Raw genomic sequence first — 12,014 nt, forward strand, 5'->3', positions numbered from 1 at the left:
TTGTTACATCACTGAGAATCAGTATCTCTGTATGTTTCTATGTGTACATCACCACCATTTATACAGCTTACTACAATTGAATCACACATTTTTATGTTGTCATTCAAAAAAAATGATTTATTCACTTATTTTAGAGAGAGAATGTGAATTAATGCAAGTGAGAGGAAGGGGCAGAGGGAGAGGGAGAATTTTCAAGCAGACTCCCCGCTGAGCACAAAGCCTGTTGGGAGCTCAATCCCAGGACCCTGAGATCATGACCTGAGCTGAAATCAAGAGTCAGATGCTCAACCAGTTGAGCCATCCAGGCTCCCCTAAGATGTTTCTTAACATTTTATAACCTTCCCCTAAAATTATTAAATATTTTTACTAACTGTAGAATTTTCCATCCTAGAGTTATACCATATTTTATTCGTACAAATCTTTGCTGTTGAATATTTGGGCAAGTGTTCCATTTCTCACCATTATAAGAAACACTACAGTAAACACCTACATACTTATGTCTTTGTCATTGCTTTGACTCCTATTATCGGGTCAAAGACTTGAGATTTTTCTTTATAGAAATAGTTTACATCTTGTGACTCTTATGCAAAACAGCATTTGGAGACCTCATTTGGGAAGAACATTTTACTTCTTGGTTTGAGTCTCTATACGGGTGTTGGAAAGCGCCCCCAGGCAACATGCACAGGGAAGGAGAGCTCCTGGTTGGGCACTGCTCCCAGGGCACCTCTCTCCCGCCCCCCGCTGAGAAGCAGTGAGCCCAAAGTGTGCTGCAGGAAGACTGGGAGTGCTGCTTTGGGAAGCGAAATGACTGGAAGCAAATGGTAGCGGTCAAGAATACAGGCTTTGGGATTCACTAAACTGGGTTTGTTAAATCCCACTCCACAGCTTTGGGAGAATGACTTATGCAGTGTGCATCGCGCACCTGGTACGGATGCACGGCTGGCCTCTCTGCTGGCCTCAGCCGTTTTCTGGCACATCCTCTACAGAAAGTAATACTTAGGAAATAACAAATCCTTTAGTACATTGAAGAGCAATCGCTCCATAGACCAAAAGAGCAAATGATGTGTTTTTCCATACAACCTCTGACCTGGCAGTGAGGAAATGGAGGTTCCCAGAATCGGGGTGACTTGCCCAAGCAGTGTAAAGAGTAGTGACCCACGGGGGCCCAGGAGAGGCACCAGGTCCCTTCCTTCCTTTCTGGTCAGGGAGAGACTTTTACATCATGTTGGAAGATGTATTATAAAGACAGTGGAGGGGGTGGTTCTTCTAATTTCAGGACGAGAACTGCCTTTATAATGAAAGGATGGTGCTTTAAGGGTCTTCCAAAGACATAGACCAACATAAGGAGTGTGTGTACACGTGCGTGCACATACGTGTGAGGGTGTGCATGAAGACGTGCAGGTGTATGTACACATACAGAGGGACTGGTCCCCATGGTTGGGGGTGCTGGCCAGCCTGAGGCATGTAGGGCAGGCTGCCAGGTGGTGCCGATGTCTGAGAGTCTGAAGGAGAAGCGCTTCCTTCTTGGGGAGCCTCAGTCTTTTTCCCTAAGGCCTTCCATTGAAGGCTGTGACCGCCCATAGTAGCGAGGGCCATTTGCTTTATTCAAAGGCCACTGATGTAAAGGTTAAGCACGTGTAAAACCTTCCAGCAACATCCAGACTGCAGTGTGGCCAGCATCTGGTCCCCATGGCCGGGCCAGGTGGACGCACAAGTTAACTGTCCCAGGAACCAAAGGCCTGGCATTGGTCAGGGCTGAGCAGATGGGTCCAGGGTCTGGGGTCTCCATGTTCCATCTGGGGCAGAGGATGAAGCATTCTGCTGCATAAATCACAAATTAATTAGAATTGATGAAAATGTCTGTAAATAAATGTGTGCTCCCGGCCTTGCACACATCTGGTTTACATGGTCACAGGGCTGAGGTGGGAGGGGACGGTCCCCTCTCCCTGGAGCTAGCTGCATCTCAGCTGCACACAGGGGTCCAAGGAGCTCTGCCCGCTCTCAGGAGGGCTTAGGGAAGCTGGCCCCGCTCTCTGGGCCTCAGAGTGAAGTTGTGCTTCCTCCTTGGGCTCTAACTGAGCTTCAGTTTTAGTACTGGGGCTTCTGAACTTCTCCTGGAGCATAACCACGTTTCCCAGTCTTGTGCGTGCATATGTGTCTTGGCCACACCCAGCTCCTCCGTCTCCAGAACCTGCCGGGACTCCCGATAGGTTAGAGTCTTGCTCCTAAAGATATGGTTAATTCTTAACCAAGGGTGATCTTGTACCCCTGGGGGGTAGTATTAGCAATGTGCTGTCATTGCCGGGAAGGAGATTTCTCTTAGTATTTGAGACCAGGGATGCTTCTAAACATCGTACAGTGCACAGGAAGGCCCCTGTGACAGAGCTACCCACCCCAAAGGTTGTAGTACTGAGGAGGAGACCTGAGGCCCTGAACCCTGGCTCCCAGGAAGAGCTCGCCCCTGAGCCCCTGCACCAGCCTGCTGCAGGACCTGCCTGCTGTGTGGTCCTGTCCATCTTCTCTCTCATGGCTCAGCTCCGCACTGAATGCCTAAATGCCGTGTCCACACCAGGTCTGCTTGGCTGGTTGATGGCTCCTTGGCCTCTCTGCCAAGTGCCCGCCCAACCCCAGTGAGTGCATGGGGTTCCTGGGAGCACTTGCTTCAGCGTAAGGTCAAACATCGTGCTCCAAGTGAGGGGGAGAGGCCCTCCATATTAATATTATCTTGGCAATCCTAAAATGCATTGTCAAGTTATGGATAATTAAAAATGAGATGAAACTAGTTTCTAGTTTTTCTGGGAGAGAGATAATGACCTCTCTTGGTCCTAAATATATTCTATAGATGTTTTTTCTCTTCCTTGTGCTTTTCTTAGTAGCATTTTCTTTTGCCTGGCTTCCCTTATTGTAAGAATGCAGTGCATGCCATAATATAAATTAATGTGTTAACTGTTTATGTTGCTGGTAAGCCTTCTGGTTAAGGGTAGGCTATTAGTAGCTAAGTTTGGGGGAGTTAAAAGTTACATATAGATTTTCAACAACACGGGGGTCAGTGCCCCAGCATCTGCATCGTCCAAGGTTTAAATGTACGCTCGTTTAACAGTCTGGTGTATGGATGTGTGTCTTCTCCACACATGGGTGCTCTGCCTCCAGCTTTCGTATACTGATTTATTTTCTAAAGGCATGGCCCTCACAAATGGAGCCAGAGAGGAAGACGTGAGATGGCTTGTGTTTCTGTGGGAGGAAAGCTCTGACCTACCATCGCGTGGTATTTCTTTAGAGGGATCTTCTGGTCCTCAGATGCTGGGAGAGGATCTCAGTGCTCTGGGAGGATTTGATAACAAGGAGTTAACAGTCTCTTTATGGTAGCAGAGTCACTCAACACACCGGAGTGAGTATGATTTGATTACTTGGACTGTGAAAGCCACACACAGAGAAAAATGTCTGGCTCGGTTTACATGACCTATGCAGCCTGAGTCTCTAAGATGAGTACATGTATTCCACAGGTGTAGACAAAGACTATAAATGCCATGGTAAGTGCCCCCCTGACCTGAAACAACCCCAGCAGATTCCTCCGTGTCTGAAATTGGCTCCTATCTCCAGTTCAATTACTACAATTGTTTAAATGCTCACTGGACATTTGCCCCAGTTCCCTGGTTATTCTGGGTTGGCCCACAAAGGCGTGTGGCCTACCTGGCCCTGTTCGTAAGCTAGCGCTGCTGTGACAAGTACCACAGACTGGGCAGCGTTCCTTACAGTCCTGGAGGCTGGACGTCTGAGGTCAGGGTGTGGGCAGGCTTGCTTTCTTCTAAGACGTCTCTGCTCGGCTCGCAGATGGCATCTCCTGTGTCCATGTGTGGTCTTCCCTCTGGGTGTTTCTATATCCCACCTAATTTCCTTTTCCTAGAAGGACACCGGTCCTATTGGATCAGGTCACCCACATGCGCGACTTCATGTCACTTGATCACCTCTGTAAAGACCCTTCTCTAGGAGCATCATACTTAGAGGTCCTGGGTCTTACTGCTTCTACACATCAACTTTCGAAGGGCACAATCAGTCCAGAACAGTCCGTACCTATCAATGATGGGTGTGTTTTTCATTTTTATGTGGTTGGAATCATAGCCTATGTTTCCTATTGAAACTTATTTTCAAAAAACTCTACGATATTGTTGAGATGTATTCATGTTGATCATGTAGTTCTATCTCATTCACGTCGAGTGCTGTGTAGCATTTCCTGGTAGAACATGCCAGTGTATTTTTCCATTCCCCTATCAGGGAACTAAGTCAGGTGATTTCCAAAGTTTGTTCTTTTAAGTAGTGTTCAATGGACAATGTGTGTCTTCCCATGAACATAAAATAGAGTTTATTCCTCTGTTTAGAGACTTAAAAGTGAAACTGATGGCCATATGATATAAACATTTTCAAATTAACTTGATATGGAAATTCTTCTCCAAACTGGTTGAACTCATTTATCTTCCCTTTAGCAATTTGTCACAGTTCCTTTTTCCAGATTCTCACCAACTCCCATTGGATACAGTGTGGCACACTTGTGCTCTTTTTTTAAAGATTTATTTTTATTGATTTTAGTGGGGGGGAGGTGTGGGCAGAGAAGGAGAGAGTATCTTGAGCAGACTCTGCTCCTGATGTGGAGCTCGATCTCAGGATCCTGATATCAAGACCTGAGCCGAAATCAGAGTCGGATGCTTCACTGACTGAGCTACCCAGACGCCCCACTTACCCTACTTTTAGGAGTGAAGAATTTGCTTATCTGACGAAGATGAAAAACACCTCTCTGTTGTAGGGATTACCCTTAACACATCTCTGATGCTGTTATCTAGGTTATGAGTATATTCTTCTGGTCTATGGCCTGTCTTGACCTTGTAGTGTCTTTTGTCCTGCAAAAATATTTCTCATGTAAATATAATCAAATCTATTGATTTTTTTAAAGTATAATGTATGGATTTTTGACTTGTTTGAAGAATCCTTTAGTCATTTAAGTAAAAATACAATCTCCTGAATGTCCTTTTAAGAATTACGTAGTTCAGCTTTTTCCCATGTTGGTCTTGAATTTATTTTTGTCCATGGTATGAGGCTGATGGGTCACTTGGCCAGAACCCCTCATCCCTCAGATCTGCCCTTCTCTGAGCTGTGGCATGCAGATGGATTCCTGGGGTCTGATGGGCTCCTCACACAAAGTTGATTCCTGTGGCTCTGGAGTGGGTGCAGATGTATGCCCGGGGTGCGTGTCTCCTGCTTGCCCTTCTTCAAAATAGTGTTGGCCAGTTTTCAGCCTTCACCCTTTGACTTAAATCCCAGGAAACAATATTTCTGCTTGGATTTGTGATTGTCACTGCATTAAATGTATATGTATACATTAAATGTATATGATTTGGGGAAAAGTGACTTTTTCTTTTCCTTTTTTTTTTTTTAACCATAGTAGGATTTCCATTCTGGAATGCAATATTTTTTTCGTGTATGTTGGCTTTCTTTTAGTTCTTTCAATAAGATTTTTCATATATTCTGTAAAGTCCTTACGTATTTTTGTTATACATATATATATATCTCCTTTATACTTTACAGATATTCTTTTCCTTCTCCCTCCTCCTCCTCCTTTCTGCAGTTTTGAATGTCATCTCTTTAAATGGTTTCCTGCTGATGTACAGAAGCCCTCTTAACTTCTGAATATCAATTACTCTTATATGCGGTAACCCATCATACTCTGATTAGAATTAAGAAGCCGTCAGCACATTCTCTCAGATTTCATGGAGAATTCTACTGCCCTTGAACCATGGGAGTTTGTCTACATTTACTTCTTCTACATCTTTTTTTTGAGTTTAAAAAAGATTTAGTTTATATGGTGCTCAGTGCTGTCCTCTGGTGGTCAGAAGTGCTCATGGCAGCTCTGCCTCTTGCGGGGGGTGGGGGGGTGTCTTTTCCTGAGGCCACATCTCTCCTTGGGTTCTTAGCTCTGGACTCTGAGCAAGCACACTTTGGAGCCTCACTCCTTCTGTGCAGACTCCCTGAGGCCTGGCTCCAGCCCGAGTGAAGCTCCTGGGAGCAGGGGTGTGTCTTGGGGGGGCTCAGGTGTATTCCTGGGGGGGTGGGGGGTGGAGGGGTGGGCAACTTTCGTGTTAAGCTTCCCTTGAACCTGCTGCCACTGTGATTTCACCCAGACCCATGGAAGGCGCTGGTTTACCTCAGCAGGGATGACTTAAAATATTTTAAACCTGAGCCCTGGACAAGTTAGGCAAATTCCCTTACTCTTTTTTTTTTTTTTTTTTTAATATTTTATTGATTTATTTGAGAGAGAGCAATCACGAATGGGGCGAGGGGCAGAAGAAGAAGCAGACTCCCCGCCGAGCAGGGAGCTCGATCCCAGGACCCCAGGATCATGACCTGAGCTGAAGGCAGATTCTTTACCCATTGAGCCACCCAGGCGCCCCAAATTTCCTTATTCCTCTGCTGCTCTGTAGATTATCATCCCAGTTGACCCCTCACCAAACTGACAGAGTGTTCCAGCTTCACGTGGCCAGCTCAGTTCCAGCCTCTCAGCTCATGGGGGCCAGGCTCTCCTTTTCTCTACGTCCATGAGTGTTAAAACCTGCCCCGAACAGCAAAAAGACAAATGACCCAACAGAAAAAGGGCAGAGGGTGTGAATTGATGTTTCTCCAAGGGACACATATAAATGCAAATCAGAACCACCATTTCGCACCCACTAAGATGACTGTGATAATTAAGAAGAAGAAAAAGAAGGGGATCCCTGGGTGGCTCTGTGGTTGAGCGTCTGCCTTTGGCTCAGGGTGTGATCCTGGAGTCCCTGGATCGAGTCCCGCATCAGGCTCTTGCATGGCCTCCTTCTCCCTTTGCCTGTGTCTCTGCCTCTCTCTCTGTGTCTCTCGTGAATAAATAAATAAAATCTTTTTTAAAAAAAGAAGAAGAAAAAGAAGAAAAGAAAACGCAAAATATCAAGTTTTGCATGAGATCGTGGAGAAGTTGGAACCTACATTGCTGGTGGGAATGTCAAACGGCTTTCCTGCTGTGGAAAAATCTGGCCGTTCCTCAAAAGTGTTAACATAACTCAGCAATCCCACCACGAGACATGTACCCACGGTTGTTGACAACGCACTCAAATAGGCTACACGGCGCTGCTCACGGCAGCCAGACGGCGGGCAGCCCGGGAGCCCACCAGCAGGTGAGTGGATGGGCAGGAGTGCTGTGCCCGCCACATGGAGCACCACTCGGCCACCAACAGGAATGAGGTACCAACCTGTGCTACATCGTGATGACCCTCAGCAGCGTGATGTTCCGTGATATCCGTTGTTGGGTCCCATGTGTGTGGCGTTCCAGAGCAGCCAAGTCCGGAAAGGCAGAGCCACATCGCTGGCCGCAGGGGCTGGGGGTGGGTGCGGGCCCCTCAGGGCTCCCTGGTGGGCTGATTAAAACATTCGGAAGTGGATGGTGGTTGCACAGCAGTGACAATGTGCTTAAGGACACATTTCGAAATGGTCACTTTTATGTTATGTGAAATTCACCTCAATTAAAAAAAAATGTTTTCCAAAATCAGTATTCAAAGATAGGGGCACCTGGGTGGCTCAGTGGTTGAGCATCTGCCTTCGGCTCAGGTCGTCATCCTGGGATCCCGGAATCGAGTCCCACATCGGGATCCCCATAGGAAGCCTGCTTCTCCCTCTGCCTGGGTCTCTGCCTCTCTCTGTGTGTCTCTCATGAATAAATAAATAAAATCTTAAAAAAGAATTCAAAGATGTTGGAAACTGAAGGCCCCCAGGGCAGCCTTGGTGGTGGTCCAGCCCCATGCTCCCTGCCCCTCAGCCCCGTAGGCTCCCCGTCCTTCCTCCTTACACGTTGGCTGTTCACTGAGGGACATTTCTCTATCGTCTCTAAGTGTGCACAGTGACATCCTTCTCCCTGGCAGTACCTGCTGTTTTGCAGGATGTGCACGCCCTCTGAGCGGCCCCCCATCTATCTTAGCATGGACCTGAGCCCCGGACCCCAGGGAAGGAGCGTGGAGTCTGGAACACCTCCTCTTCTAGTGCTGGCGCCGCGGCCGCTGGGGCTGGTCACAGTCTCTTGTCCTGCTTCATCTGGAAAAGACAGCGCCACAGTCCAGGAGCCGGCAGTGGGGGGCGAGGGCGGATTTCCTGGTCGATGCTGTAACACCACCTCCGTAACCCCTCAGGGTGGATAAAGACCCCGATACAGCTGAAGATCTCTGGGGCCTTGGGTCCCCAGCAGAGGGTGAGGAGGGCCGTCCAAGGGGAGGCTGGCTTATGCAGAACAAGCCTTGCCGTCCTGACACTTAGGTCTTGGTGTGACCTTAGGGTTCTGTTCCTGGGGGAGCACATCCGTGACATCATGGAGAACAAGGCAGGCAGCCGGGTGGCCAGGCTGGAGGCAGACCCCAAGCCGGCGGGCGGGGAGGAGTGCGGGGGCCAGTGAGGACACACAGACTCCCACCACCTGCGGGCCTGCGTGTGGGGTCGGGGTGGGTCTGTGCGTGAGGAGCCTCCCGCCCATCCACAGACATTTAAGAATCAATACTGCAGAGAAGAGGGTGGATAAACCCGACGTCGTTAATGAACTGTTTGGGGAATTTCTAAATGGCTCCAGGACAACAGAATCGACATTGATTTATGGCCTAATTGTTTATGAGAAATAGATTCCAGCTAGGGCCCTGCACGCCGCCCACCCTCCTGCCCCATAAAGGGCTGGGCTGCAGAACAAGTCTCTGGCGCCATCTGCTGTTCGTCTGTGGCCGCGCCTCCCCCAGGAGCCCGAGGGGGTACCCCAGCCAGAAAAAGAACACAGTTAGGTCCAGTGGGAGTCCCCTGAGGTCAGGTCCTAAGGGATCACAGGCCAGAGACACAGACCCAGTGTTCTCGAAGGAGCCAGATGTCTCTGAGGCCGGCTGAGCCACTCGGGCGTGGGGAACACCTTACCTTCCTGCATGTGCTTGGTCGACACTGACAGGTGGCTGAGTGCCGAGTGTCGGAAGCATGTCACTCCTTTCTCCCAACTCCCCCAGAAGGCAGGTGCTGCCCCAACTGTGCACATGGGGAAATCCACGGCCATTTGGCTAACTCGCTTGTCCTGCGTCGGGTGGTGGGAAGCAACCTGCCAGCTGTTCAGGAGCCCGAGCGCCGCCCTTGCTGCTGGCACCTGCTGATGGCTTCCGGGAGCCACAGCCTGCTCCGGGGCCATGGTGGTCAGTGCTGTGCATGTGCAATATCTTAAAGCAACTGCAATTTTCCAGGCAAATCAGGGCTTAAAGTGTTGAGCTTTTTCAGCATCCCAAGTACTAACTTCAGTGAGGAAATAATAGTGTGTATTCATGCTCTCACCTGCTTACCTGGCCAACGTGGCTTTTGAGGACTGTGCACAAAGCCTGCAAGGTACCCCGTTGTCTAGTAAACAGGGCCGCTGGGAGTGAGCCAGACCCTCTGTGTTACGGAGTCGGGCTGTCAGCTTTATCTACTGAAAGGCCAATCTCCAAACACCCACAGAGTCACATGAAGCTTGGCCATCCAGACTAGAAATTCCAAATGCTGTAAACACCACAGTGGGTGCCTCTCTCTTGTCTCACATGATTGCCTTCTAGAGCTTTACAAAAATATTCAAGCCAATTTTTTCCCCCAGAATGGTTATTGATACTTTGTCTAGATATTTCTGATATTTTCTTTCAAGCTAACAAAGCACAAACTTGGTTGCCCCTGTTCACTTATTGTCCACAAAGGAGTCTGAGGAGTTTCCTCCTCGTGGAATACCCCCCCGGAGTGCCATCTGTTCACACGAAGTGCTTCAGACCGTCCATACTTTACTTTCTCCCTGGGGAGCCGGCCGTGGTGCTATTGAACTCATGCCAGCTGCATTTGGACAAGAACAAGGGCACGGGGACGTAATGGGAAGAGAGGACGGGGACAGCGATGGAAACCCAAGTCAGCGTCCTCCCAGTCCCCCACTCCCTGCCCTCCACCTGCCAGAATGACAGGAACTCTGAAGGAGGAAGTCCTCTCCACGCACCCTGGATTGGAATGGAGGAGGGAGGGGAGGGGTGAGAGCTGCTGGAGTTGAAAGACCCCCTGCTCCTGGTCCCCCACGTTTGGCTCAGGAGCTGAGCCCAGCAGCTGACCACGAAGTAGAGGGAATGGGGGGCGGAAAGAGGACGGGGAGATGGGAAGGGTCTGCAGGTAGCATGGTTGCCAGATGGTTGGTGGGCCAGCATTTCACTTTTGTTGTGCCCAATGCCCAGGTTAATTCACTGACTCCTACTGGCAAAGTGGGGGCCGAGGAAATGAAAAGGATGGAAGATTCATGACTGTGAATGAGAGGATATGCAAATTCAGCATCTCAAGTTTTCAGGGAGAGCTTCCCAAATACTGAAAACCCTGTATGTACAGTCCAGAGGCATCAAGACAGGCCAGGTTAGGGGCACCGTGCGTGGTGTAGCCCCCGTAGAAGGTGACCAGGGGTGGGTTGATCATGGGGTTGGAGAAGACAGTGGATGAATGTGTGATTTTGGGGCACCTTGGGGGCTTTCATTTTCTGCTTTTAGGCATTTATTTGTAAACACATCATTTATGTTGCTTTAGGCCTCACACCCTTTTTCAAGTTATGGAAACCACGTCAAACCAGCATAAGCAATACGGGTGATCTGTCAGCCCCTGTGGTGGAAAAAGATTTGGCTTCTGGCGGGTTTGAATGCAAAGGTTCTAAAACTGTGGGTAGGCCACTGACTTTCTCTCCATGCCCTCGTTTCCTCATCCCACCTGCCTCCATGCAGGCACGTTTCCTCGGTCCAACAAGCACAGACCCCAGCCTCAGAGCGATTGACTTCACTGGGGAGTTTGTTAAATTCCAGATGTTTCTGGGTGCCGGGGTGGCTCAGTGGGTTAAGAGATTGACTCTTAACTTCAGCTCAGGTCATGATCTCAGGGTTGTGGGATTGAGTCCCGCTTCAGGCTCCGTGCTGAGGTTGGAGTCTGCTTGAGATTCCCTTTGCCCTCCCCCCATTCTCTCTCTCTCTCTCAAATAAATAAAGTCTTTTTAAAAAAAAAAAAAAAAAAAAAGCTCCAGATGTTCCGGATGTTTCTTTTTTTTTTTTTAATTAATTTTTAATGGTGTTCAATTTACCAACATACAGAAAAACACCCAGTGCTCATCCCGTCAAGTGTCCACCTCAGTGCCCGTCACCCATTCCCCTCCAACACCCTCCCTCCTCCCCTTCCACCACCCCTAGTTCGTTTCCCAGAGTTAGGAGTCTTTATGTTCTGTCTCCCTTCCTGATATTTTCCAACATTTCTTTTCCCTTCCTTTATATTCCCTTTCACTATTATTCATATTCCCCAAATGAATGAGAACATACACTGTTTGTCCTTCTCCGATTGACTTATTTCACTCAGCATAATACCCTCCAGTTCCAGTTCCGGATGTTTCTAACATGTACCGAGTGTGGAAGGTTGGGAAAGTAAAGAAATTAAAGACATGGAAGATGAGCTGCCCTTTGCCAGATGTCTGGGAAGACAGTGGCGGGGAAGACAGGTTGAAGTTGAGAAAGATCCCCAGTAGTGCGGACTTCTCCCGCAATGGGGCCCGTGGGCCTTCCTGTGGCCCGTGAAGTGGGAGCGCATCCCGGCCCTTCTCACCCTCTGTTTTCTGATACATGAGCCACGACGGCTAGCAAGAGGTGCAAGAGATTCATGTAGAATTTGGTTTCTTTCCTCATCTCTTATTTATTTATTTTTTTAGCAGGTAGGAGTCAAGGAGCAGGGATCAGAAGGGAGATAAGGGAATAAAACAGAAAAGGAAAACCGAGCCCTGCAGCGTGGGGCGTGCAGAAACAAGACGAGCCTTCCTTCTGTCAAGCCTGCAGGCTCCTCAGGGTCATATGCTAGCCAGAGAGAAGCTAGGGGAGCGGAGGGGAGTGCTGGGGTGCGTTTCTGGCTTGAACCCCACGCTGGAACAAGGCTGGACTGCACCAGTGTGGGTACGTGTTCACAGA

General features: G+C 48.8%; 1 protein-coding gene across 3 annotated transcripts in view; it reads left to right on the forward strand.

Moving 5' to 3' along the window:
• RPS6KA2 (ribosomal protein S6 kinase A2) overlaps window positions 1–12,014 on the forward strand; it is a 347,615-nt gene that overhangs the window by 38,554 nt on the left and 297,047 nt on the right. The gene's annotated exons all lie outside the window — the stretch shown is intronic.

Source organism: Vulpes vulpes, chromosome 1, assembly GCF_048418805.1.
Source record: "Vulpes vulpes isolate BD-2025 chromosome 1, VulVul3, whole genome shotgun sequence".
Taxonomy (NCBI): domain Eukaryota; kingdom Metazoa; phylum Chordata; class Mammalia; order Carnivora; family Canidae; genus Vulpes; species Vulpes vulpes.